This window comes from Globicephala melas, chromosome 7 (genome assembly GCF_963455315.2).
Source record: "Globicephala melas chromosome 7, mGloMel1.2, whole genome shotgun sequence".
Classification (NCBI taxonomy): Eukaryota; Metazoa; Chordata; class Mammalia; order Artiodactyla; family Delphinidae; genus Globicephala; species Globicephala melas.
This window is the reverse complement of record NC_083320.1, coordinates 85,168,346-85,196,043: the sequence shown is the minus strand read 5'-3', so window position 1 is coordinate 85,196,043 and position 27,698 is coordinate 85,168,346. Positions and strand designations below refer to the sequence as shown.

The following is a 27,698-nucleotide window of genomic DNA, read 5'->3' as shown; positions in this document are numbered from 1 at the left end:
CAAAACACTTAAAGGGTCCCTTAATTGTTTCCTTTCTCAAAGGATCCATTCCATGCTTCTTTCACGTTGAAACTACCAAAAGGGCCATTTGGACATCAGCCTAGGGGCTCAGAGTGACCTGTACCTTTTTCTTCTTTTCCTTTGTAAAGGGCAATGGGACCAAAAACTGTTTGCACCTATAGATTGTTTAGTGACCTGGAAATAACTTCATGCTGCTTTGTGGTCTTCTTTAACAGTCCTTATTCTGTTAAAAGGTGAAATTATAAATCTTGGATGTTAGTTCTAATTTTGCACCATTCTAAAAGTGGTGTTTTTTTTTTTTTTTTTGCAGTCATGTTTCAGGTACTTAAATATAAAAACCTTACTCTCAAAAATTATTCTCTTCATGATAATCACAACTATGAAATAATAATAGCTAAGAAAAAAACCTGCTTTTCTAGGCCTGGCAGTGTAGATGTGACCTAGAGAGAATCAACGACTTTCTCCAGAATTCAAGTGTCTGGTTCTTCACCGGCCTTTGAATCTGCCAGATCCATCCTCCCAGCAGACGCCACATACAGGTGACATCCAATGTCTTCTCACCTTTCGCAGACATCCTTCTGAACCACTTGTGCCCACCCACTCTGCACACTGCATTGTGACCCACTTCCAAACCTCCTGGATGACTTGGTTAGTACTTGTTTTTCCATGTGTGGCTTATTTTGCCTTTTGGATCTAGTGCTTAGGCTCATTTTTCCAGTTACAGTATTGGCTCAGGTAGAATGGTTTCTCTGGCTTTGTTGCTTCTGGCTTCCCAGGTAAAGTGTCTTTCCTAGTTCAGTCTTCTCACCAGGACCCTTGACTTAGGGACATTCCCATGGGCAAGTTCCTGCTTGCTCACGTTGGCCCCAGTACTGGACGTAAGCACAGGACAAGTTAGTGATGAAGGAGAGATCATGATACAGGCATATCTGGAAATTGTTTTTTTTCTTGTATAATTTTTAAATTGCTTGTTGACTGGGAACTGGACCTCAATGTATTTGACACCAGGTTCTTTACATTCTCCTCAATTACAGCATATTATAGTGGCAAAGATATAGGCTTTGAAATTAGATGAACTGGATTTGACTCCCTGCTTTGTGAGTGCTAATTGTGTATTGAGGACAAGATATTAAGCCCCTGAGAACTTCATTTTTAAAATGAGCAAAAGAGGACTTAAATTTAAGCTGACTGTGGTGAAAAAATATGACAATATATGTAAAATGCTACAGGGTAGGCATATCAATAAATAGGAATTCCTTCTTGTGAATTACCTGGAAAATACATGAAGTTAAATTACAGAAAACCAGAGTGAATATAGCATGTATCTTAGATGATACTTATTTCATCATTTTTAGTTATTTTAGTGCCATTTATTTAATTATTTACTTTATGATTTTATTAGGAATTGTTTAACTGGTTCTTGCATTTTACAGAAATCAATGCTTACTGAGAACAAAGTTGCAAAAGTAATATGGAACTTCTTAACTTGTCGTAGAAAAGGTGGAGTGCTCGTGATTATAAGCATCACGATTCTAACCTCTGAGGTAAATAAATATACTTTACAATTTCATTCTGTATTTCACACTTCTGTTTACAATTGTAAGAAAAAATATCTTTCCACCTAATTCTCCCTATATGACCTGGCATAAGAGGAAGCACTCTGGCAGCCAGTTTGGTGTGGCCAAGAAATGTCAAATATCACTCATTCAAGGTAAAAAGAAGAGGCCCTTAATACTGTCCAAAGCTCTATACCTACCTACTCTTAACTCAAACTTCTGAAGTTTGAAGGAACTGTGAAGGGGGTAGAAGGGAAGGAATAGCGCTGAGAAAGTTTGCCTGCAGTATCTTCTTCCCACCCCCCAGTTGAGTCCTGAAACATCTGCTTAAAAAAAAAAAAAAGGTAAGAATATGTGTATACTAAAGACATTGCTACACTCTGCTGCCTGCAAATTCAGGAGTACGGTTGTGTCAGCAGGCCCTGGCATGATCTACTGTGTATGTGACTTTTCTACCCTATGCCCTAGAAAGGAGGGTGTCAGGGGAGGACTGGGTTGTGGACACAGGGAGCATATTGTTCCAATGGTTCTGCTACAGTGCAAACCAGGCTTCTTTTGCTCTCTCTGGAAGTAACTTTGCTACACGCAAAAAAAAAAAAAAATTCGATTCCTGTTAGGTTTTTCCTTGGCCACCGTGGAACCATAGGTATGGCTCCTGTGCAACGGGGTAATTTTTCTGGGTTGAGGTAAGCTGGCTTACCTATTGTTCTTGGCCCATGGCTAGCACCCTTCTAGACAAGAGAGACAGAACAAAGCTGAAAGTTCACAGACGATACGTGGCCTTTTAAAACAGGAATGAAAAACTAAAACCTTGTTCTTCTAAAGTTTAGTCTATCTATCTACTGTGTATTTGGAATTTCGTTTTAGAGAAATCAGCATGATCCTGAGCTATATTATTACCTACCATCATTTAGCATTTATCTGGGATATTGAAAACTTATTTACAATAATTTGCTATAGTAGTTCTGTAGAGATGGTCTCTATTGCAGTTTTGCTTCCGTTGGTGAGGATTCTTGTGTAGTTGTGGAGTTCAAGGCTAGGTGAAATTTGCTTGCGAAGGTCATTTGAAATCACATTGGACTTTGAATTGGGGGCAAAGTAATGCTTTTTACGATATTAAAGCAAAGTAACATCGTTTGGAAAATTTTAAACCATTGCTTCATTTCGGATCTCTAAATAGTAATTTATTTGACGAAGGAAGGTGACCTCTCACCAATGTCTATTTCCCAGTCCCCTGGACTAGTGCCTATTATATAGGAAATATTTGTTGTTGTGTGTGGAGTCTGCCATTCATTAAGAAGCTTTAAAGGGATGTAAACTGATCTCCTATTTCGCACTTGTAAAGGCCTGAGATAAGAATAAGGATAGTGGGAATTCCCTGGCAGTCCAGTGGTGCTTTCACTGCAGAGGGTGTGGGTTCAATCCCTGGTCGGGGGAACTAAGATCCCGAAAGTCAAGCTGCCCGGCTGAAAAAAATGTGAGGATAGATGAGCCTAGCAGGCAGGGACCATGGAACACTTAGACCAGCACAACCTCCTTTTCATCAAGTTATGTACCAGATTACATTATTAACACAAACTGTTTTATTCCCTTTCTTGTGTGTCAATTTTACACACGTTCTGAAAAAAAAAATGAAGGAGCAAATGCAGAATTGTGTGTATATATTTGTCTTTCTCTTTAAATGGCTCTGATGAGTCTTTTCATGATTTATTTTTAAGTAAATATATTAAAATTTAATAAGAGGATTTCTCTGAAAAAGGAAGGAAATCATAAAGAAAAAATGGAGTAGATTAGTAAAAGTATGGTTTGCTTAAGAAGGCAGGTGTGTAGTTGTAATTTAAGATAAATGATCCCCTCACCCTCTAATACCACACAATAGGTAAATAAAGAAAACAGAGAAGATGGGGAATTTTGTTTTGTTTTTCCTTTTTTTTGGCCATGCCTCGTGGCTTGTGGGATCTTAGTTCCTCGACCAGGTATTGAACCTGGGCCCTCGGCAGTGAAAGTGCTGAGTCCTAACCACTGGACCACCAGGGAATTCCATCTCCTTCTTCAGATGGACAGGCTGCATCAGCCAGTGGGCTGGGTGTTTTTCCTGCCAGCAACTTCATTTTCATGTAGACCAGTAACTGGTTGCCCAAAGATACTGAGGCAAAAAGTATTAAGTCCTGATTATAATACTTGCCCCCTTCCCCTCTCTCTTCTTCCCTCTGCTTCAAGTCCTATTTCTCACTCAGGGCCCTTACCTCTTCTTATCTTTCTTTCCATGCTTTCTATTCAGAAGAAAAACTACCTTTTAAAGATAGCCTTGTTCGCAACCTTCAAAAGGCTTAGCTTTTAAATAATAAGATATGACCCTAGGATTTGAGATTTCCACTGTGCTGCAGAAAATTACCTGGAGGAAACAGAATGTTTACCTGAAATTCGTTATGAGGAGGGACAGTTCAATACTATTACTGTCTGCCCACTGCCTAGCATAGAGCTTGGAACATGAGAGGCACTGAATAATGTCTTTTGGATGAATGAATGCATGCATGCATGAATGTCATGTAAAAAAGCCAGACTTGAAACAACAGATGCTGTATGTTCTACATGGCAAATAAGAGTTAAAAGGCATTAATGTAGGTGCAAAAAGCACTGTGGTCACAAACAGGATTTTGATATTATTTTTGAATCCTGAGTATAATATTTGACTTCCAAAATGAAATACCTAAATCATTTACCAAGCAATAGAGATATAACAGTCCCTCAGTCACTCACTTGCAAAGGAAATTTTCAATACAAATAAAATCATACATATTTATACTAGGGTAATTCAAAATAACTTCCTCACATAAGCACTGCTACGTTCAAATAAAGTCTTGCCAACACTTCTGAGTACATTGCTTTAAAAAAAAATGCTCCCTGTAGCGTCCGAACTATTTAAAAATTTTGCCAGCTTCTTCAACATACATCAGTTATCTCTCTTCAAATCACTGACAAGAATTTAAAAACTGCTTCATCAGAACAACTGTTACCCTTTCTCATACTCTAGTGAGAACCTGATCTTCTAAAAAGGACCATATTTACAGCTTCTTCTGAAATTTTGAAACCATTTGGCTGGTATGTTTTTGCTACATTTTCTTTTCCTGATTTAATTACTGGGGACATTTGCATGAAAACAGGGGGATAGGGACATAAGATTTGTGTCTTATGAGTTCATCTGTTTCTGATGCTTATTCCCCACCTGAGATCAGTATCTATTTTATTACAATTGGGAGACCAGGAACTAGATTGGAAAAGATGAAGAAGTTGTTGGAGGTGAACTAAAGTTCAGAAATAGGGACTTAGGAGCTAAAGGATTGGTGGGTGATATGATAATGGATTTTCTTCTAGTTTACTTATTTACCAGCAGTCATCATGTCAGTCACACATGCTGTTCCATTGAAAAGATCAGAAAATTGGGGAACTGCACAGAACTGGTGGGTTGATGCTATTCTAAGAAAATGCCCAGGCAGTTACTACTCTGTCGTAGGGGTCGAGAGGCATCAAAGAAAACAGTTTACGAGCTGAGACGAGGTCATGTATGAACTCCAGAGACGGCCAGTGAAAGTTGTGAAGGAGATAAAGCAAAATGCCCCACCAATTTTGACCACCTTCACGAGGAGAATCAGAGAAGGCGTGAATTCTGAGCATCTTCACCGGGAGATCCCTGGGTATGTAGAACTGTACATGTTCAAAACTGAAGCTGTAATCTTCTCCTAACTTCACTTTCTCCCGTGTTCGCCAGCTAGCTGAAGGGCATCACTCTCCATCCAGTCTCCTGAGCCCAAACCCTGGGTTGAGCTTTGACTCCTGTCTTTCTCTTAACTTCCATAGTGAATCACTAAGTGCTAACGACCTTACTTCCACAAGTTCCTCAAATGTGCTCAAATCCTCCCCACTTACATCCCTACCCTGTTTCAGCTACTCAGCATCTCTTTCCTGAAAGAGGAAATGCCCAGCTCCTAAGGGACTTTCCCATTTGTAGTCTTTCTTCCCTCATGTCTGTTCTTCATACCATTACCAGAGTGAGTGATTGATCTAGAACATAAATCTGACTGTGTCACTGCTGAGCATAAAAGCCATCAGCGATTCCCCATTACATTCCAGCTGTGCATCTCCAACTCAGGTAACCCTAAGGATGTAACCCTAAGGATGGGTGTTTTAATATTTACAAAGAGTGTTTTGAAATAATACTACTTCAGCTTCAACTTTGTTTCTTTCCCATAGTTTTGGGTAAAATTGAGGACCCAAGAAGCTGGGCCATGTTAATCTTGCCTGTCCCCAGGGTTTGAGTACCCTAGTGTGAGAAGCACAGTGCCAGTGCGATAAACCACAAGTTCTTTAGAAAGGCACATGTGGTCCTCTTAGATGGAATGTTTTCTTTCTTCATCCTCTTCTCCCACCACTCTTCAAATGGCACCTTACACTTTTATAATATTGTTTGCATTTTCCCCTGAACAAACCATGCTGTTTCCAATGTTAGGGCCTTTGCCTATACCGTTTACTCTACCAGGAATACGCCTTCCTGCTCCCTTTATTTGGCTGACTTCTCTGTTCATCCTTTAACTCAGCACACATGTCATCTCCTCCTGGCCCTTCTGTTGTCCTCATAGCATTTAACACTCTGCACTGAGGTCCTTCCTTTATGTCTTCTTTCAACTGGAATAAGGCCTCCATGAGGTCAGGGACACTGTCATCTTTGACTTTTTACCCTATGATGGGCTGAATGTTGTGTCCCCCAAAATTAATTTAGTAAAGCCCTAACCCCCAATGTGATGGTAATTGGAGGTGGGGCCTTTGGGAAGAAATTAGGTTTAGATGAGGTCATGAGGGTGGGGTACCCATGATGGGAGTAGTGTTCTTAAAAGAAGAGGAACACAGAGATCATGCTCTCTCCTTGGGCATGCACTGAAGAAAGGTTATGTGAGCACACAGCAAGAAGGTGGCTGTCCACAAGCCAGGAAGCCAGTTCTCACTAGGAACTGAATCTGCTGGCACCTTGATCTTAGACTTCCCAGCTTTCAAACCCGTGAGAAATAAGTGTCTATTGTTTAAGTCACCCAGTCTATGGTATTTTGTTATAGCAGCCTTAGCTAAGTATCCCCAACTCTTAGTAAGTATCTGGCACATAGTGAACACTTAAGAATACTTCTTAAACTGAATATGAATGTCATGGTACAAACTAATTTTTATTACTGAATGAAGAACTCCAAGCACATGCGTTTTTTTTTTCACATGCATGTTTTATTGATAATGCGTTTAGCCACCAGAAGACCTTCCATGCTTCATATTAAGAGGAGACCCAAAAGATGGAAATTTCTCACTGCATTTTTGAATAACTTGCATTAGTTTAAACATGCATTTGCAAAAGTATTAAAATAACAAGACCTTTCACATGTAAACATTTTCAAATTTCAAAGCTTTTACATGTGCATTATTTTACTTGATTCTTATAATAAACTTTCAAGGTTGGCAAATATTTTTATCCCTAATTTGGAAAAGCAGGAAATTAAGATTTTGATGGAGTAAGACAAAATAATCAAACCTATTTTGGGAGTCCCAAGTATGTTTCAGATATGGAAACATCTTTGGAAACTGGTAAAGGGCAAATCTTATTATTCTTATGTGACAGATGAGGAAATACGGTGTTGAAAGGACTGGCTCAGAGTCACATGGGACTACTGTCAAAGTAAAAATTGAACCCAGTGTCCTGTGACTCTGTTTGGTCCTGATACATACATATATATATGTATTAGAAAGGAAGCCATGGTCTTAAGAGAGCACTGGAATTTTTTTCTCCTCTTTTCCATAACTGGTCTGTTACTTGTCTTTAGCACACAAAGACACCAAATCATAAACACAGTCATTCAAGAGAGTAGTTTGGAAGTGAAATTGGAAAATTAATTTGGCTTATTTGAGATAGGAGAGTAGGGGCAGCAGGGATCATATAGAGACTGAACATTTAAAAAATAATTTGTTCCCTTTGCCTTAAAGTCATAAACTTCTTAGTTTTAAGTAAACGTAATGAAACTATCCGAATATATGTTACCTGCAATTTTCCGGAATTTTTTTCTGATAAATGTGAGTTCTAAGAAAATGTATATTTCTTAGAGTTCAGTTGTTGAATGAAGGGCTGCTTCCAGTGAGAGGCTGTCTTTCGCTTCTCTTCACTCAGGATTTTATAAAGCAAGTTTAGCAGATATTCTTTTTTGAACTTTTAAAGAAGTAATTTTATTTTATTCACTCTGTGAAATCTGAGACATTGAAATTAAACATTATGATATATAGTACACAGGTACAGTTGCTTTTTTTTTTTTAACATCTTTATTGGGGTATAATTGCTTTACAATGGTGTGTTAGTTTCTGCTTTATAACAAAGTGAATCAGTCATACATAAACATATGTTCCCGTATGTCTTCCCTCTTGCGTCTCCCTCCCTCCCACCCTCCCTATCCCACCCCTCAGATACTCTTTTGAAGGGAAAAAAGTTTTTCAGAATTTAAAATGGTAGATAAAAACATATTATTTGATATATTTGTGCTTTACAATATAAGTATGAAATGTAAATGTGCTGTCTAATGCATCAGTATTAGTAGCCAATTAATAAATTCAAATATGTGATGAATCACCTCATTTCCTAAGCTAATGGATTGCTTGACAGTTGCATACATGTATCATATATGTGTTCATTGCGAATGCTTATTAATTTCTGCTATATGCTGGGCACCGTGCTAGGAATAAGGGTACAACAGTGATCAAGACAGACCTAATCCGGGACTTCCTTGGTGGTCCAGTGGTTAAGACTCTGCACTCCCGATGCAGGGGGCACGGGTTCCATCCCTGGTCGGGGAACTAAGATCCCACATGCCACACAGCATGGCCAAAAAAAATAAAAATAACAGTAATAATAATAGTAAAGAAAAAAAAGACCTAATCCTTGCAGGCTGGCGAGGAGGACAGACTGTGTGTGATGAATGCTACTGGGAGTATAGAAGTCAGACCCATCTAGCCAAACTATGGCTACAAAATAAAGTGAAGGCGAGAGTAGATCTTCCTAATTCACAAAAGGTCAGGTCTTTAAAATCCATCAGCTACCACTGAAATTAGTTTAAATCACCTGTGACCTGTTTTAACCCTTCCAGGCTGGGCTAAATGTATCTTGGGACCTTGGAGCAGGCTGGGAGGAAGAGGGGAGAAAGCCTAGTGCCAGAGTTTCAGGGAAGGAGATCGACGTTCCAATGACAATAGCTAGAGCGCTTTGGTGCCCAAAGCTCTCAGGAGACTGACCCCAGCATCCGGGGTTAATTCTGGTGGGGTGGTACTCTTCTTGCCAAGTATGAGGTAGTGTCTCTTCCTTTCTGGGGGTTCTGCTTCGGTTGTAATGGGACCCCAATCAGACCCATGTTGGGTCTCATGGACCAGCTCTGGCCCCTGACAGGAGGACATTATAGCAAGGGCTAGACAGGTTATCAGGGGAGTGGCCTCAAACTGGCGATCAGACCAGGGCACTTGTTTCAGGAGAGAACCAAATACAGGGACCACATCAGAAGGAACTGGGCGTTTGGAGGCAGCTCCTTAGGGGGCTTTCGGGTTCCTGGATCCTCCCTAGGGGTAAGGCTCTGTGCAGCAGTCTCCCTCTCTCTTTCCTCAACACTCTCTTCCTGCCCCCACTGCCCCTCTCTTCATCATCTATTTGTTTATATTCCAGTACTTTATCTGTTATGCTCAAATGTTGACTAAGGCTTCTGTTTGCAACAAGAGTTAATAGCTTTTGAATGTGGATTTGGCTTTCATTAGGAGAGTATTATTTTCAGTAATTGTCACTTCACTAGAATATAGGTAAGGCTTTGGGTTTTTGCTTTGAAAGGTATGATGCTTGAAGTTAAAACAAGTGTAAACAAATAACATTAATATTTTGATTTATGAATTGATTTTCGTGGTTGTATATTTTTTAACCTAAAACAGAAAAAAGATAACAACACTATAAAGAAGCCTTTAGTGAATATATGAATTTGTTTCCTTAAGCGTCTTTACTCTTTACTTAAGATAACTAAGTAGCACACATACATATGCTGTTACCATGTAATGGAATAGGTCTTTAGAAATGGACCCAAGTAGACATAAGCTCCTCATTTGTTTATGTTTTTGCTCAACTTTATTTTTAAAAAAATTACATTAAAAATGGAGCTTTATTTTCTGTTTGAATTTAAGTTCTTTCTTTAACCTCTGTTTTAAGTCAACTACTTACCACTTGGGCAAGTGATTTTGGCCAAGTCACTTAACTTCTTTGGGCCTTAGTTTCTTCATCGATAAATATCAGATAATAGCACCAAGCTAATAGGATCATGAATTAGAGCAAACAAGACAGTGGGGATCCAAGTGCTTGTTAACTGCAAAGCGCTAATGCATGTGTTTGGTATTTATATTCAGATGCAGGTTATGCTTGCATCCTATAAATTAAAATTTGTTCTAAAACTCCACCAGTTCCTGAGGCCAGAAATGTGAAATGGCAACGACTAAAAGGGTCAGTGAAGCTCTTGGCTTCTAACCAATCCTGTACAAAATCTTTCCTAACCACATATTTTAAAAGATGAGGAAAGATAAAGGAATGAAGAGAACTGCCCTTTTTCTCTAACCCTTAAAACATTTTTTCTTCCCAAGAAACTCAGTTCTAGAAGCTTGAACCTAACTCAGTACTAAAGGTGGCCATTCAGAGGACTGTTTAGAATGTTGTATTAATGAAAGTGAGGTGCCATGAACATGTACTCTTATCAGACAGAGGTGGACATGATCAGAACAAGCTTGTTCACAAAGCCATTCCCTGTCCTTGGCCATGAGTCACAAAAATCTGATGTCTGGACGTGAAATGAAATGCTTCCTTGAACCAAAGCTGAAATTTGTGTGTGTGTGCGCGCACGTGTGTGTGTGTATGTGTGTTTGTGTATTTAATATGTAAAGGAAGAATGAAATCAAGACATGAAACTCCTTCATTGACTCAAGTTTAGGGCCAAATTTTAATAACACAGCTGTCCGGATGTGAGACACTAATGAGAACATAAGGAATTCCTGGATAGAAAAGGGCTGGTTGGCCCAATGGCCTGTCTCCTTCAAGTTTATTGCAACACACCTCTCCGTGGTGTCAGCAAATCTTCCAACCCCTTTTGCCTACATAAACATGTCCCGCTGTCTCTTAAACTCATTTTTAACTTATGTTTCACTCAGTGGACTTACTTGGTAATTTGCAGTATTCTCCATATGCTGGGGGATCGCTGGATGAAATAGTCTTACATTATCGCTACTTCTCAATTAATTACATAAAATATTCAAGAGTAAAATATTTGCAGCAGATAACACTGGAAATTTGGAAGAAATCAACTGAAAAAACAAACTTACAATGCATTTAGAAAGAAACAACTGTTCTTTTGCTCATCTACGTTTTAATCTCAAAGATGTGAAGACGAAAGTGGAGAGTGATTAAGGTGGGCAAACATAAACACTTTCTTTTGCTGTATTAGCCTCATTAACAGATTCTTAGCAAGAAGAAAATGCTAAGCTCAAATGATATAACAAAGAGAAGGACCTGATGTTTTCTTTTGGTTGGGTTAAAGCCATATTCCAGATAATATTTTTATTTCCTTAATTATATCAATATTTCAGGCATAAATTTGACTTGAACTATTCAAAACGTTGAATTGGTTCTCTGAATCAGTGTAGAAATGATTTTACATCAAAAACTTTTTTTCCCCCAAACTTTCTACATGCCTGAAGACCAATGAGCTTGGGGCAAGTTCTTCGGTTGACTGTGGGACCTTCTGATTCGAAAATATCTTTGAAAACTTCCTTTAAGATTTGATCGGAGGGCAAGGAAGTGGAAGTAACTAAAGGGTACTGAGGAGAATGAATGATTAATGGTTTAGCTGAATATTTTACATTTTCATTTTTGAATGCCATTATTTTAAAATTATTTCAACATAGGTGTGTTGATGTGTGTGTAGAGATTATATGTTGGTTTTAGTCTTTTGTTGATAAACACATAAGGTAACCATCTTGCCCCGGTTCGCCCTGGCATTTTCTGGTTTTAGCCCTGAAAGTCCCACTTCCTGTGAAATTTCTCAGCACCAAGCAAACAGGTAATTCACAAACACATATGAAAAAAATAAAAATAATTTGCTCCCAAGATTTGCTAAGCTTTTTGGTCTGCAGACTCTGGGAACTCAAAAAGCAAAGTGCTACATTAGCATTAAGGATTTTGCTCTCTTGTTAATACAGCCTGCGTTAGGGTGTCAGCACCTTCGTGACTATGGTGAAAGATGATCCACTTGATTGTTTCTTTTAAATTGTTTCCAAGCTCAGATGCATGATAGCTTATTTAAAAAAAGAGCTGGAAAATATTTAAAAATCAAACCTATTTTCTTCCAAACTTTTCTCTTCCAAGTCCCTTGCTCTCCAGACGCGCTATAAGATACATCCTGCATCTAGCATGTTGAATGATCTCCAAAATCTCTGATGCCTGAGCCATGTCCTATTGTCCAGATTAAGGTAGGAAAAAATGATCTATGTTGACTAATTTTAATCTTCTGTGCCTCAATCAGAGGAATTCTGTAAGTATTTTGTGTAAGTATGTTGCTGATTTTAAATTTGTGGATGGTGACTTTTGAACTTTCTCAAGAAGGAGGTCTCAATAAAGAACATGCCTGAATCCCCGTCTTAATGATTTTTAGCTTCAGCAAAGCCATTTACTGGATTCCCCTTCCTAACAACTGCTCTGCCAAGCATTGTATAAAATAGCATTCTTCATGGTTAGATGAGCCTACGGAAGGTGAGCAAAAGATCTTAAACACAGAGGAATGCAACCAGCTACTCATTCAGAATTTCTCCATCTTTCACACGCATGCTGTGTCTCTGTGGTAGCATCTTGTTGTGTGCGTCTGCACGCGTGTGCTTGCATGTGTAAACACATAGCATTTAGCTACAGAACATGTCACAGATTTCTTTCCTGGTCACCATGCTGCATGACTGATCCATTTCATATGATGTGTTTAGTATGGTTCATTGCCCACTGGTCTTATTATTTAACAATTTGCATTAAATTGAATTTTCTATTTACAGGTGTAAATGGAAATTTTGGCTTCTGGGAATTTATTATTTACTGGCTAGAATGTTCTTGCTTGAATTAGCTCTGCCAATATTGGATTGGGTATACCTGGAATAAAGTTTGGGATATTTAATTAGAATATCATCGTAATAGGAACTTGTTATTTTTCTGGCTAAGCTTGAGCTATTGAGGCCAGATCAGTACCATTAGTCTAGGGGACGTTACCATAATTCTCTAGAGATTTTCTTTTAAAAACATGTATTTTTCTTGATGGATCAGAGGAAGTTAAATTAGTGGCCATGCCTATCAATTACTCAAAACTCAAAAAGCTTGAAACCTTTATCATCAGCTGTAACATTTTGTTGATAACTGGTGATTTCTCATTTTGAACTCTTTTAGCTTCCCAAGAGCTCAGGGCACTAACGCTTATTGACTGCATACTGTTTGCCAGCCTTTGACTATACGCTTTACCTATCTTGCTTCATTAAATCCTCAAAGTACAGTATCTTGTGAGGGGGGCATGGTGTTTATTCCCAATTACAGGAAATGGATGCTTAAGAAAGATCACAAATTTGCCTGCACACATACCCAGTGAGTGATGGAATCACTCTGAAGCCTGCTTTCCAGGCCACTGCTATATTCTGGGTCAACTACTCTCAACTCCACAGTGTTGCTCTCCTGCCACTGTCCTCACGGCCCAGCTCCCGCTCAACATCTCAATGCTTCAGAACATGCTAGCACCATTCATTGCTTCAGGCTTTGGATGTGTTGTTCCATTCTTACCTTCTCTGCCTGACACACTCTTTTTTTTTTTTTTTTTTTAATTAATTTATTTTTGACTGCGTTGGGTCTTCGTTTCTGCGCGAGGGCTCTCTCCAATTGCGGAAAACGGGGGCCACTCTTCATCGCGGTGCGCGGGCCTCTCACTGTCGCGGCCTCTCGTTGCGGAGCACAGGCTCCAGACGCGCAGGCTCAGTAGTTGTGGCTCACGGGCCCAGTTAGTATGCGGAATGTGGGATCCTCCCAGACCAGGGCTCGAACCCGTGTCCCCTACATCGGCAGGCAGACTCTCAACCACTGCGCCACCAGGGAAGCCCCTGCCTGACACACTCTTAATTCTGTTTATGTTTTTCTAAATCAGCTCCAGCATTGGAACGGTCACTAATTGAGACTATCCATAATGGATCTGGCAGAGTCTGTCCAAACACCTAGGACAGCGTGTGTGTGTTTTAATATTTTAATTTTTAGCTTCTCTCTCTCTTTTTTAAAACAGCCTTATTGAGGTATAATTCATATACCATATAATTGAGCCATTTAAAGCCAAGCCTACAATTCAATGGTTTTTAGTATATTCACAGATATGTGCAGCCATCACCCAAGTCAATTTAGAATCTTTTCATCACTATGAAGAGAAATCTTGTACCCTTTAGCTATCATCCCTTTCCACCCAACCCTCCATTTCCCTCAGCCCTAATCAAACACAAATCGACTTCCTGTCTCCTTCGATTTTCCTCTTCTGGACATTTTATATAAATGGAATCACATCATACATGGTCTTTTGTCACTGGCTTCTTTCACGTAACATAATGTTTTCACAGTTCATCCCTGCTGTTGCATGCATCAATACTTCATTCCTTACCATGGCTGAATACTATTCCATTATGTGAATAGACCACCTTTGGCTTATCCATTCATCTATTGATGGACACTTAAGTTGTTTCCACCTTTTGGTGATTGTGAATAGTGCTGCTATGAACATTTGTCTACACAAGTTTTTGTTCGAAGACCTGTCTTCTGCTCTTTTGGGGATATACCTACGAGTGAAATGGCTGGGTCTCAATTCTATGTCTCACTTTTTGAGGAACCGGCAACCTGTTTTCCATAGCTGTATTGTTTTATATTCCCATAAGAAATGCATGATAGTTCCAATTTCTCCACATCCTTGCCAACCACATGTTCTTTTTCTTTTTAACATCTTTATTGGAGTATAATTGCTTTACAATGGTGTGTTAGTTTCTGCTTTATAACAAAGTGAATCAGTTATACATATACATATGTTCCCATATCTCTTCCCTATTGCATCTGCCTCCCTCCCACCCTCCCTATCCCACCCCTCTAGGTGGTCACAAAGCACCGAGCTGATCTCCCTGTACTACGCAGCTGCTTCCCACTACCTATCTATTTTACGTTTGGTAGTGTATATATGTCCATGCCACTCTCTTATTTTGTCACAGCTTACCCTTCCCCCTCCCCATATCCTCAAGTCCGTTCTCTAGTAGGTCTGTGTCTTTATTCCCGTCTTGCCCCTAGGTTCTTCATGACTTTTTTTTTTTCTTCTTAGATACCATATATATGTGTTAGCATATGGTATTTGCTTTTCTATTTCTGACTTACTTCACTGTGTATGACAGACTGTAGGTCCATCCACCTCACAACAAATAACTCAATTTCGTTTCTTATTACGGCTGAGTAATATTCCATTGTATATATGTGCCACATCTTCCTGGCTATTGTAAATAGACCTACAATGAACATTTTGGTACATGACTCTTTTTGAATTATGGTTTTCTCAGGGTATATGCCCAGTAGTGGAATTGCTGGGTCGTATGGTAGTTCTATTTTTAGATTTTTAAGGAACCTCCATACTGTTCTCCATAGTGGCTGTATCAATTTACATTAACACCAACAGTGCAAGATGGTTCCCTTTTCTCCACACCCTCTCCAGCATTTATTGTTTGTAGATTTTTTGACGATGGCCACTCTGACTGGTATGAGATGATACCTCATTGTAGTTTTGATTTGCATTTCTCTAATGATCAATGATGTTGAGCATTCTTTCATGTGTTTGTTGGCAATCTGTATACCTTCCTTGGAGAAATGTCTATTTAGGTCTTCTGCCCATTTTTGGATTGGGTTGTTTGTTTTTTGATATTGAGCTGCATGAGCTGCTTGTAAATTTTAGAGATTAATCCTTTGTCAGCTGCTTCATTTGCAAATATTTTCTCCCATTCTGAGGGTTGTCTTTTGGTCTTGTTTATGGTTTCCTTTGCTTTGCAAAAGCTTTGAAGTTTCATTAGGTCCCATTTGTTTATTTTTGTTTTTATTTCCATTTCTCTAGGAGGTGGGTCAAAAAGGATCTTGCTGTGATTTATGTCATAGAGTGTTCTGCCTATGTTTTCCTCTAAGAGTTTGATAGTTTCTGGCCTTACATTTAGGTCTTTAATCCATTTTGAGCTTAGTTTTGTGTATGGTGTTAGGGAGTGATCTAATCTCATACTTCTACATGTACCTGTCCAGTTTTCCCAGCACCACTTATTGAAGAGGCTGTCCTTTCTCCACTGTACATTCCTGCCTCCTTTATCAAAGATAAGGTGACCCTATGTGCGTGGGTTTATCTCTGGGCTTTCTATCCTGTTCCATTGATCTATATTTCTGTTTTTGTGTCAGTACCGTGCTGTCTTGATTACTGTAGCTTTGTAGTGTAGTCTGAAGTCAGGGAGCCTGATTCCTCCAGATACGTTTTTTGTTCTGAAGATTGCTTTGGCTATTCGGGGTCTTTTGTGTTTCCATACAAATAGTGAAAATTTTTTTTCTAGTTCTGTGAAAAATGCCAGTGGTAGTTTGATAGGGATTGCATTGAATCTGTAGATTGCTTGGGGTAGTAGAGTCATTTTCACAATGTTGATTCTTCCAATCCAACAACATGGTATATCTGTCCATCTATTTGTATCATCTTTAATTTCTTTCCTCAGTGTCTTATAATTTTCTGCATACAGGTCTTTTGTCTCCTTAGGTAGGTTTATTCCTAGATATTTTATTCTTTTTGTTGCAATGGTAAATGGAAGTGTTTTCTTGATTTCACTTTCAGATTTTTCATCATTAGTGTATAGGAATGCTAGAGATTTCTGTGCATTAATTTTGTATCCTGCAACTTTACGAAATTAATTGATTAGCTCTAGTAGTTTTCTGGTAGCATCTTTAGGATTCTCTATGTATAGTATCATGTCATCTGCAAACAGTGACAGCTTTACTTCTTCTTTTCCGATTTGGATTCCTTTTATTTCCTTTTCTTCTCTGATTGCTGTGGCTAAAACTTCCAAAACTATGTTGAATAAGAGTGGTGAGAGTGGGCAACCTTGTCTTGTTCCTGATCTTAGTGGAAATGCTTTCAGTTTTTCACCATTGAGGATGATGTTGGCTGTGGGTTTGTCATATATGGCCTTTATTATGTTGAGGAAAGTTCCCTCTATGCCTACTTTCTGCAGGGTTTTTATCATAAATGGGTGTTGAATTTTGTTGAAAGATTTCTCTGCATGTATTGAGATGATCATATGGTTTTTCTCCTTCAATTTGTTAATATGGTGTATCACATTGATTGATTTGCATATATTGAAGAATCCTTGCATTCCTGGGATAAACCCCACTTGATCATGGTGTATGATCCTTTTAATGTGCTATTGGATTCTGTTTGCTAGTATTTTGTTGAGGATTTTTGCATCTATGTTCAGCAGTGATATTGGCCTGTAGTTTTCTTTCTTTGTGACATCTTTGTCTGGTTTTGGTATCAAGGTGATGGTGGCCTCGTAGAATGAATTTGGGAGTGTTCCTGCCTCTGCTATATTTTGGAAGAGTTTGAGAAGGATATGTGTTAGCTCTTCTCTAAATGTTTGATAGAATTCGCCTGTGAAGCCATCTAGTCCTTGGCTTTTGTTTGTTGGAAGATTTCTTTTTTTTTTTTTTTTGCGGTACGCGGGCCTCTCACTGTTGTGGCCTCTCCCATTGCGGAGCACAGGCTCCGGACGTGCAGGCTTAGCGGCCATGGCTCACGGGCCCAGCCGCTCCGCGGCATGTGGGATGTTCCCGGACCAGGGCACGAACCCGCGTCCCCTGCATAGGCAGGCAAACTCTCAACCACTGCGCCACCAGGAAAGCCCTGTTGGAAGATTTTTAATGACAGTTTCAATTTCAGTGCTTGTGATTGGTCTGTTCATATTTTCTATTTCTTTCTGGTTCAGTCTTGGAAGGTTGCACTAAGAATTTGTCCATTTCTTCCAGGTTGTCCATTTTATTGGCATAGAGTTGCTTGTAGTAATCTCTCATGATACTTTGTATTTCTGCAGTGTCAGTTGTTCCTTCTGCTTTTTCATTTCTAATTCCATTGATTTGAGCCTTCTCCTTTTTTCTTGATGAGTCTGGCTAACGGTTTATCAATTTTGTTTATCTTCTCAAAGAACCAGCTTTTACTTTTATTGATGTTTGCTATCATTTCCTTCATTTCTTTTTCATTTATTTCTGATCTGCTCTTTATGATTTCTTTCCTTCTGCTAACTTTGGGGGGTTTTTTGTTCTTCTTTCTCTAATTGCTTTAGGTGTAAGGTTAGGTTGTTTATTTGAGATGTTTCTTGTTTCTTAAGGTAGGATTGTATTGCTATAAACTTCCCTCTTAGAACTGCTTTTGCTGCATCCCATAAGTTTTGGGTCGTCATGTTTTGATTGTCATTTTTTCCTAGGAATTTTTTGATTTCTTCTTTGATTTCTTCAGTGATCTCTTGGTTATTAAGTAGTGTATTGTTTAGCCTCCATGTGTTTGTATTTTTCACAGATTTTTTCCTGTAATTGATATCTAGTCTCATAGCGTTGTGGTCGGAAAAGATACTTGATATGATTTCAATTTTCTTCAATTTACCAAGGCTTGATTTGTGACCCAAGATATGATCTCTCCTGGAGAATGTTCTATGAGCACTTGAGAAGAATGTGTATTCTGTTGTTTTTGGATGGAATGTCCTATAAATGTCAATTAAGTCCATCTTGTTTAATGTATCAATTAAAGCTTGTGTTTCCTTATTTATTTTCATTTGGGATGATCTGTCCATTGGTGAAAGTGAGGTGTTAAAGTCCCCTACTATGAATGTGTTACTGTCGATTTCCCCTTTTATGGCTATTAGTATTTGCCTTATGTATTGAGGTGCTCCTATATTGGGTGCATAAATATTTGCAATTGTTATATCTTCTTCTTGGATCAATCCATTGATCATTATGTAGTGTCCTTCTTTGTCTCTTATAATAGTCTTTATTTTAAAGTCTCTTTTGTCTGATATGAGAATTGCTACTCCAGCTTTCTTTTGATTTCCATTTGCATGGAATATCTTTTTCCATCCCCTCACTTTCAGTCTGTATGTGTCCCTAGGTCTGAAGTGGGTCTCTTGTAGACAGCATATATACGGGTCTTGGTTTTGTATCCATTCAGCTAGTCTTTGTATTTTGGTTGGAGCATTTAATCTATTTACATTTAAGGTAATTATCAATATGTATGCTCCTATTCCCATTTTCTTAATTGTTTTGCGTTTGTTATTGTAGGTCTTTTCCTTCTCTTGTGTTTCCTGCCTAGAGAAGTTCCTTTATCATTTGTTGTAAAGCTGGTTTGGTGGTGCTGAATTCTCTTAGCTTTTGCTTGTCTGTAAAGATTTTAATTCCTCCATCAAATCTGAATGAGATCCTTGCTGGGTAGAGTAATCTTGGTTGTAGGTTTTTCTCCTTCATCACTTTAAATATGTCTTGCCACTCCCTTCTGGCTAGCAGAGTTTCTGCTGAAAGATCAGCTGTTATCCTTATGGGGATTCCCTTGTGTGTTATTTTTTGTTTTTCCCTTGCTGCTTTTATATGTTTTCTTTGTATTTAATTTTTGATAGTTTGATTAATATGTTTCTTGGCGTGTTTCTCCTTGGATTTATCCTGTATGGGACTCTCTGTGCTTCCTGGACTTGATTAACTATTTCCTTTCCCATATTAGGGAAGTTTTCAACTATAATCTCTTCAAATATTTTCTCAGCCCCTTTCTTTTTCTCTTCTTCTTCTGGGACCCCTATAATTCGAACGTTGGTGCATTTAATGCTGTCCCAGAGGTCTCTGAGACTGTCCTTAGTTCTTTTCATTCTTTTTTCTTTATTCTGCTCTGCAGTAGTTATTTCTCCTATTTTATCTTCCAGGTCTTTTATCCGTTCTTCTGCCTCAGTTATTGTGCTATTGATCCCTTCTAGAGAATTTTTCATTTCATTTATTTTGTTGTTCATCATTGTTTGTTTGCTCTTTAGTTCTTCTAGGTCCTTGTTAAACGTTTCTTGTATTTTCTCTATTCTATATCCAAGATTTTGGATCACCTTTACTATCATTATTCTGAATTCTTTTTCAGGTAGACTGCCTATTTCCTCTTCATTTGTTAGGTCTGGTAGGTTTTACCTTGCTCCTTCATCTGCTGTGTGTTTTTCTGTCTTCTCATTTTGCTTAAGTTACTGTGTTTGGGGTCTCCTTTTTGCAGGCTGCAGGTTCGCAGTTCCCATTGTTTTTGGTGTCTGCCCCCAGTGGCTAATGTTGGTTCAGTGGGCTGTGTAGGCTTCCTGGTGGAGAGGACTAGTGCCTGTGTTCTGGTGGATGAGGCTGGATCTTGTCTTTCTGGTGGGCAAGTCCATGTCTGGTGGTGTGTTTTGGGGTGTCTGTGGCCTTATTATGATTTTAGGCATCCTCTCTGCTAATGGATGGGGTTGTGTTCCTGTCTTGCTAGTTGTTTGTCATAGGGTGTCCAGCACTGTAGCTTGCTGGTCGTTGAGTGAAGCTGGGTCTTGGCGTTGTGATGGAGATCTCCGGGGAGATTTTTGCCGGTTGATATTATGTGGAGCTGGGAGGTCTCTTGTGGACCGGTGTCTTGAAGTTGGCTCTCCCACCTCAGAGGCACAGCACTGACTGCTGGCTGGAGTATCAAGAGCCTTTCATCCACATGGCTCAGAATAAAAGGGAGAAAAAATAGAAAGAAAGAAAGAAAGAAAGAATGAAAGAAAGGAAGGAAGGAAGGAAGGAAGAAGATAAAATAAAATAAAGTTAAATAAAATAAAGTATAAAAAATAATTATTAAGAAAAAAATTTTAAAAAGTAAAAACAACAACAACAACAAACGGATGGACAGAACCCTAGGACAAATGGTAAGAGCAAAGCTATACTGACAAAATCACAGAGAGAAGCACATACATATACACTCATAGAAAGAGAAAAGGGGGAAAAATATATCTTTGCTCCCAAAGTCCACCTCCTCAATTTGGGATGATTCGTTGTCTATTCAGGTATTCCACAGATGCAGGGTACATCATGTTGATTGTGGAGATTTAACCCGCTGCTTCTGAGGCTGCTGGGAGAGATTTCCCTTTCTCTTGTTTGTTCGCACAGCTCCTGGGCTTCAGCTTTTGATTTGGACCCGCCTCCGCGTGTAGGTTGCCTGAGGGCGTCTGTTCGCTCAGACAGGACGGGGTTAAAGGAGCAGCTGATTTGGGGCCTCTGGCTTACTCAGGCCGGGGGGAGAGAGGGGCACAGAATGCGGGGCGAGCCTGCAGCGACAGAGGCCAGTGTGACGTTGCACCAGCCTGAGGCGCGCCATGCGTTCTCCCAGGGAAGTTGTCCCTGGATCACGGGACCCTGGCAGTGGCGGGCTGCACAGGCTCCCGGGAGGGGCGGTGTGGATAGTGACCTGTGCTTGCACACAGGCTTCTTGGTGGCTGCAGCAGCAGCCTTAGCGTCCCCATGCCCGCCTCTGGGGTCCGTGCTGATAGCCGCGGCTCGCACCCGTCTCTGGAGCTCCTTTAAGCAGCTCTCTTAATCCTCTCTCGTCGCATACCAGGAAACAAAGAGGCAAGAAAACGTCTCTTGCCTCTTCGGCAAGTCCAGACTTTTCCCGGACTCCCTCCTGGCTAGCCGTGACGCACTAGCCCCCTTCAGGCTGTGTTCAAGCCGCCAACCCCAGTCCTCTCCCTGGGATCTGACCAAAGCCCGAGCCTCAGCTCCCAGCCCCGCCTGCCCCGGCGGGTGAGCAGACAAGCCTCTGGGGCTGGGGAGTTCTGGCTGGATCCTCTGTGTGGGAATCTCACAGCTTTGCCCTCCGCACCCCTGTGGCTGCGCTCTCCTCCGTGGCTCCGAAGCTTCCCGCCTCTGCCACCCCACTTCTCCGCCCGCGAAGGGGCTTCCTAGTGTGTGGAATCCTTTCCTCCTTCACAGCTCCCTCCCACTGGTGCAGGTCCCATCCCTATTCTTTTGTCTCTGTTTTTTCTTTTTTCTTTTGCCCTACCCAGTTACGTGGGGAGTTTCTTGCCTTTTGGGAGGTCTGAGGTCTTCTGCCAGCATTCAGTAGGTGTTCTGTAGGAGGTGTTCCACATGTAGATGTATTTCTGATGTATCTGTGGGGAGGAAGGTGATCTCCGCGTCTTACTCTTACGCCATCTTGAAGCTCCTCCACATGTGTTATTTTCTATTGTTGCTGTTTGGTTGTAGCCTTTCTAGTGTGTGTTACGTGGCCTAATTGTTATTATCGTTTTAAGACTTTTCAAGAAAGCTTTAGGCTTTTCTCGTTTGTGCTCTCAAGCAGCGGTTTACACCTCCCTTAAATTATTTGCCACTACATCCTATAATCTCTTTCTTTGCCCCTTTACCCTCTTCTTGAAACCAGGACTGGCAGTCTTACTCTTTTTGTGTTTGCAGGGCTCGGTAATGCTTGTGAATGAATGAATAAAGGAATGAGGGAATTGTGGGGACGAGAAGTGTTGAGAAGTGACATTTCTTTATGATTACTGCTGTTGTGCCAGGTACTACTGCATAGTGCTAACATACTATCTCATTTAATTTTTATAGGATTAGTAAGAATAAGGTGTTATGGTCTTTATTTTACAGAAGGAGAAATTAAACAAGAGGAAATATCTTGTCACCCAGTCACCAAGCATAGAGCCTGGCTTCAAACCCAATGCTCTCTGAATCCAAAACCTGTGTTGATTTCACAACAACGTGCCACAATAGAAAAAAAAAAAGACAATAGGGACCATTATTACTCTTATTACTACAACTATGACTACCTCCACTCATTGGATGCTTCCTGTGTGCCATATACCATGACGGCTATTTTTGAGCTACTATCTAATTTAATCATTTTAAGAATCTAGTGACTCAAACGTTATTATTGTTACAGACAAGTGAAATAGTCACTGAAAAGTTAAGTAATTTGTCCAAGATCAAACACCAGCTAATAAGCGATGAGCTCAAAACCAGGTCTAAGTGTAAAGTGTTTGTACTTCTATCAATGTAGGGAAAAATGCATCAAAGATCTGAAAGTTTACCTGGTTATCTGACGGGATGGGAAGTCAGTCAGGTAACCAGGCAACCAGAATTCCCAACAAATTTTTCCAAGTATTCTTGGTTTTCTTAATTGCTTCCAATCATGATTTTAGTGGTGTCAATATTTGGCTAAATCTATGTATAATGAAAAAAGTACTCTGTAACCCTAAAAGAATCTTCTATTCGCTGACTTACTGTGTTTTAAATCATCTTACCTATAATATATGTAAAGTATAGTACATCTGATTGACAATTTTTTTTAGATAGTAACTAATTGGCTACTCCTGCTTTTAACAATTTGGTCATCCATGCATCCATTCAATATTTATGCTACATAGTCATTTTTTCTTTTATTGCATAAATTCTACCTTAGAGCTATGTGAAATACTGGTAAGAATTCATGGTAAAGATAAATAAGAAACATTATAACAAGTAGAGAAGATTTTAAAGAAATGTACTCTGATTTTATACTGATTTATATACTCTGATTTCAGAGTATCTTTCCAGGATTTATAGTAGGTTATTAAATATTGGAAATCCTCTACATGGTCATGTTTTGGAGGCAGGTATAAGTGGAAAAGAAGATGCATCATATGACTTTAAACTTCAAATAATTTTAATCAATGTATTGATTAAAATTCTCAATATCCTATTTTGATATTTCACCCATTCTTTTTGTGTCATGCTCCTCATTTCTCTTCATGCCTTTTTCAAGGTTTTTTTGTTTGTTTGTTTTGTTTTAGTTCAATAGAGACCTGTGTTACCATTTGGCATATGTCTCCCTTGTCAGTGACATCTTGAAAATTAAAAAAAATAATACCTCCCTCGCCTGCATCCACTCAGGTTGGCTGCCTGTAACTGCCCCGTGCTTCAAAATATGTTACCTTATTAAATTCTGCGACTTGTTCTGAACATTGTCTCTATAAATGTTTTGGAAGGGCTTTACTGTCAGGTCAGCTTTCTAAGGGCTAGAAATATGTCAGACCTGGCAGCCTTACCTTTATTTAAGAGCCAAAATACAAATAAGTAGATTACAAAGCAATCAATCAATACAGCATTGCAGGATGTTGCGGTTGGCATCGACCTCGAAGTTCGGCACCCTCATTTTACAGATGAGTAAGCTCATCCGTAAACCCTGCAGGAGCTGGGGTTTTGCCTTGACTCTGTTACAGCTGGCTGGGTAACCTTGGACATGCTGCTGTGCCTCAGTTTCCCCATGTGCAAGAGAAGTGCTTTCCCTTTCTTAGATAATCCCCAGGCATTTCCCCACTTCAAGTATTTATGGTGCCATGACAAAGGTGATACGTTGTATCTGATACATTTCTAGTTTTCAAAAAGCTTCTGACCTCACACAGAACATTCCTCTCATATTTTATGGGCTGTCCTTATATATTCTTTAAAAATTGGGCACACTATCAATCCATAGTTATTGGCAAAATCATAACTTTTATTCACTGTTGAAAGAGTAAACAGACAAAGATTTTTTCCCCATTCAGAGCATTTCTTCACTTTTTTCCCTTCCTGGTTTGTTGTTGTAGAGTTGCTTGGGGATATTAGGTTACTGACCTTTGTTTTTCTTTCTACAAGAAGCTTTCACTAAAGTATTTGGGGGAGGGGGTGGTCATATAAGAAACAATGACTCTCACATGCAAGTAATTAAATGGATGTAAGGCAAGAAAAAAGTGGCACAAATTTGAATTAATTTTCTTTCTGAAAACTTGTGGAGCCTAATCTGAAAGTTGTGTGCCAGAGTGCACAGGTTTTCTGAGAATATTACCTCTCTTTCGTTACATGGTTATATGGGTAAGTTTAGTAGCCTTGCGAGGCCTGGGCAGACAAGTTTGGCGATCTTGGCAAATAATCTAATCTGATGTTATGCACACTTTTCTACTCAACTGTAAAAATCTATTTCATTCAGATACCACCTGCTATTCTTACGGCAAGTCTTTAGAATAGAGATCCTAAGTGTGTCTAAAATATGTAATATGTCTGTGATCGAAATAAATAGAGACTGGAGTGACTTAACAAACTTGCTTTTACATGTGCTGACCAGCATGTGCAGAATTCTCAAGTAGGTTATGTTAGCCTTCCCACTTTCAATGCCTTTATGGATGTGGTGTTTATATATCCTAGATTTTCCAGGGCAACCCTGGGTTGTAAATATTCTGTCCTGTTGTTCCCATAAGTAAAATCATACTTGTCAAGCTATGTGTCATGAGTTTGGGTTTGGAAAATATGGATGCCGTATGTCCATCAGAGCCTGTTTTTTTCTGGCCTGATACCTTACGCTATTGCTCTACCATGCTCTACCCCTAGCCCACTTCCCATTCTCATCTGAGGCTTGTTTCTGCTTCAGTCCACTTGCTCTCTCTGCCTAGTGTCTAGGGGGCAATGTGAAGAGTAAACTAATCTGCACTAATGGACAAGCAGGAGAAAACGGGGTCAGGAGAATCTACACATCTAGAGTGTTCTCCCTCCTCCCAGGTAGCGTAAGTGACACTCTGGAAATAGTGCCTTGGCTTTGCTTATCTGAAAGACAAAGTTGTTCTTTGGCTGGTTTGTGGGTGCAGCTTTCTTGGAGGAGACAGGACCCTCCTCATTTCACTTCAAGGTTGGCTTCCTACCCTGTCAATATCTACCCTGTCCGCCAACTTTGCATATGTGTCCCAGATATGATTAGATCCCTGTAACGGAAGGAGAGGGGTAAAAGGCCAGTGTGCCAACTTTACTTCTCTGCCCACAATTAATTTCTTCTGGTATGTGTACACCGCTCACATGCTCTCTTTTATAAAGTTGGAAAGCAAAATTGTTTTATGACAATATTTGCTGAGACAGCAAGACAAATCTATGCCTCTCCATTGTTAAATCCCTGTCCCCACCCAACCCTGACTTCAAAGAAATTTTTTTTCTTTAATGAGGAGGCTAAGTTTAACATTTATAGAAAGATGTTTAGGATTATTTGAAATATTTTGTAGATTTCATGTTCATTGCCTGCCATTTTCCTTTTAGCATAACCTTGTTATTTCTGTTTATTTTATGTGATTTTATTATGTAAACATAAAGATTTCCACTAACTGTCCAAACAGCTTGCTTTTAAAATCTCTGGGCAACCACTTTTGTTTGTATCACCTTTTGTTTTTTCATGTCTTGGTTTGGTACTTAACTGTGATAAATTTCATCTGCATTTCCTTTAACTCTTTAAAAACTAACTCCTCATTCCTCTCTGTTAAGCAGTTTACCTTTCAGAAATTCAATCAGCATTTTTCGGGCACCTTATATTATCTTAAAAAGCAACATCAGTACCTTGACTTTTCAGTGCTGAGAGCATTTGCTGAACCAGATGCTTTCAATATCATCTATTATTTCTAATCATACATGGTTAAGTCTCAAGATCAGTTTCTTCAGTTTGTGGACTATTTAGGAAACTAGAAGAGCGAGCAAGCACACGATGCCTTTAGAAACAGGATACACACTTAGTGTCATTATTATCCTAATCAATATCTGAGTAATTAATCTGCTTTATTATCAAATCCAGGCTTTCCTTGCAGTCTGTTATCAGTTTGTTGTTCCTGTTCTTTTATATCCACATTCAGCTAATTTAGTGCTGATCCTGTAGAGTCACCTGGTCTCTTCTGTTAACTGAAATCTTCTAATAATTGTATTTAACAGAGGCCTTGGTATGTATCAGATGTGTTAACTTCTAAAATCTTAACAACAAATCTGAAAGATTGGTATAATTATCCCCATTTTACAGATAGGAACATAAGTTTAGAGTGAGTAAATCATAATTTTTCAGTCTCACAGCTAGTGAGAATGAGGCTTAAATTCAAACCAAAGTCTGTCTGACTTTAAAACCCCCATTTCTAACCACTGTGCTGTAGTACTTCCTGTTAACGATGGATAAAGTTGTCTGTTATGTAAATCAACATAGTCACTGACGATGGACTTCCTTCTTTTATACTGAAATGTCCATATATGAAAGCATTTAATATTAGCCTTGTCCGGCTTTATTTTTTTATTTGAAAAATGCCAAAAGCACATCATATATTCATAAAATTATATAAAATAAGAGCTGAAAAGACTTCCTTATCCTTCCAAGGTCTTACACTCCTTGGTGTGTATACTTTCAAAGTTCTCCTAGGCATATCTAGAGGTGACTCCATAGATACTTCCTTTTTAATTTTTCAAAGTCTTATCTTGAGGTTTATTACCAAAATTACTGTATCTTATTGCTTTCTGCTTGCATAGGGAACATATAAAGATTTATTCCTCAGGAAAATACTGTAAAATATCTTCATTTTTTTTCTTTTTTTATAAGGATTTTGAGAGTCAGAGTCTGTAAGCTGTTAATCAGTCAGGCAAATAGTTTTAAAATATTGACTTTTTTCTCCTTATATTTGCCCATTGTGAGACCATGGGGTGAGATATTTAGTCAAATACTTAATACTTCATACCATCTTTTTCTCTAAGTGGAGGGTTGGAGATTCTTACAGATCCTTCCCTCTTTTAGATCAGAAACTTCTTTTAAAAACATATTTAATATTGGCTCTTTGATGCTCCCATCCTCTACTAAAAATGGGGGTATTTTCATAATGACCAAGTCTGGGAGGCAAGGATGAAAGGGTAAAGGAAGGGCGGTCATCACTGCAGACATTCCAGGAGCACTTCTTTGGCTCCTTTGAATCCTTCAGAGTTGGTCTTGGGTAAAACTGCATAGAAGGTAGAGCTTGCCTTTGTCCTTTTCTTAACTAGGGCATTCTCCTTTCTGCCTTTGGGCTCCAACTGAAGGCTGTAAACCTATTACATTTCCGGTTACATGCCAGGGCCTTTGTTTTCATGTCTTGTTTCTCTCTGCTGGA

The 27,698-nt window shown here is 39.2% G+C and overlaps 1 long non-coding RNA gene across 2 annotated transcripts in view; it reads left to right on the top strand.

The window, feature by feature from the left end:
• Positions 1-5,220: 5,220 nt before the first annotated feature.
• Positions 5,221-27,698, top strand: part of LOC115867049 (uncharacterized) — a 97,364-nt gene continuing 74,886 nt past the window's right edge. For both annotated transcript variants that reach the window (XR_011377561.1, XR_009564474.1), the window contains exons 1-2: positions 5,221-5,272; positions 12,037-12,140. This is a non-coding gene — a long non-coding RNA (uncharacterized lncRNA). The remainder of the gene's footprint in view (positions 5,273-12,036; positions 12,141-27,698) is intronic.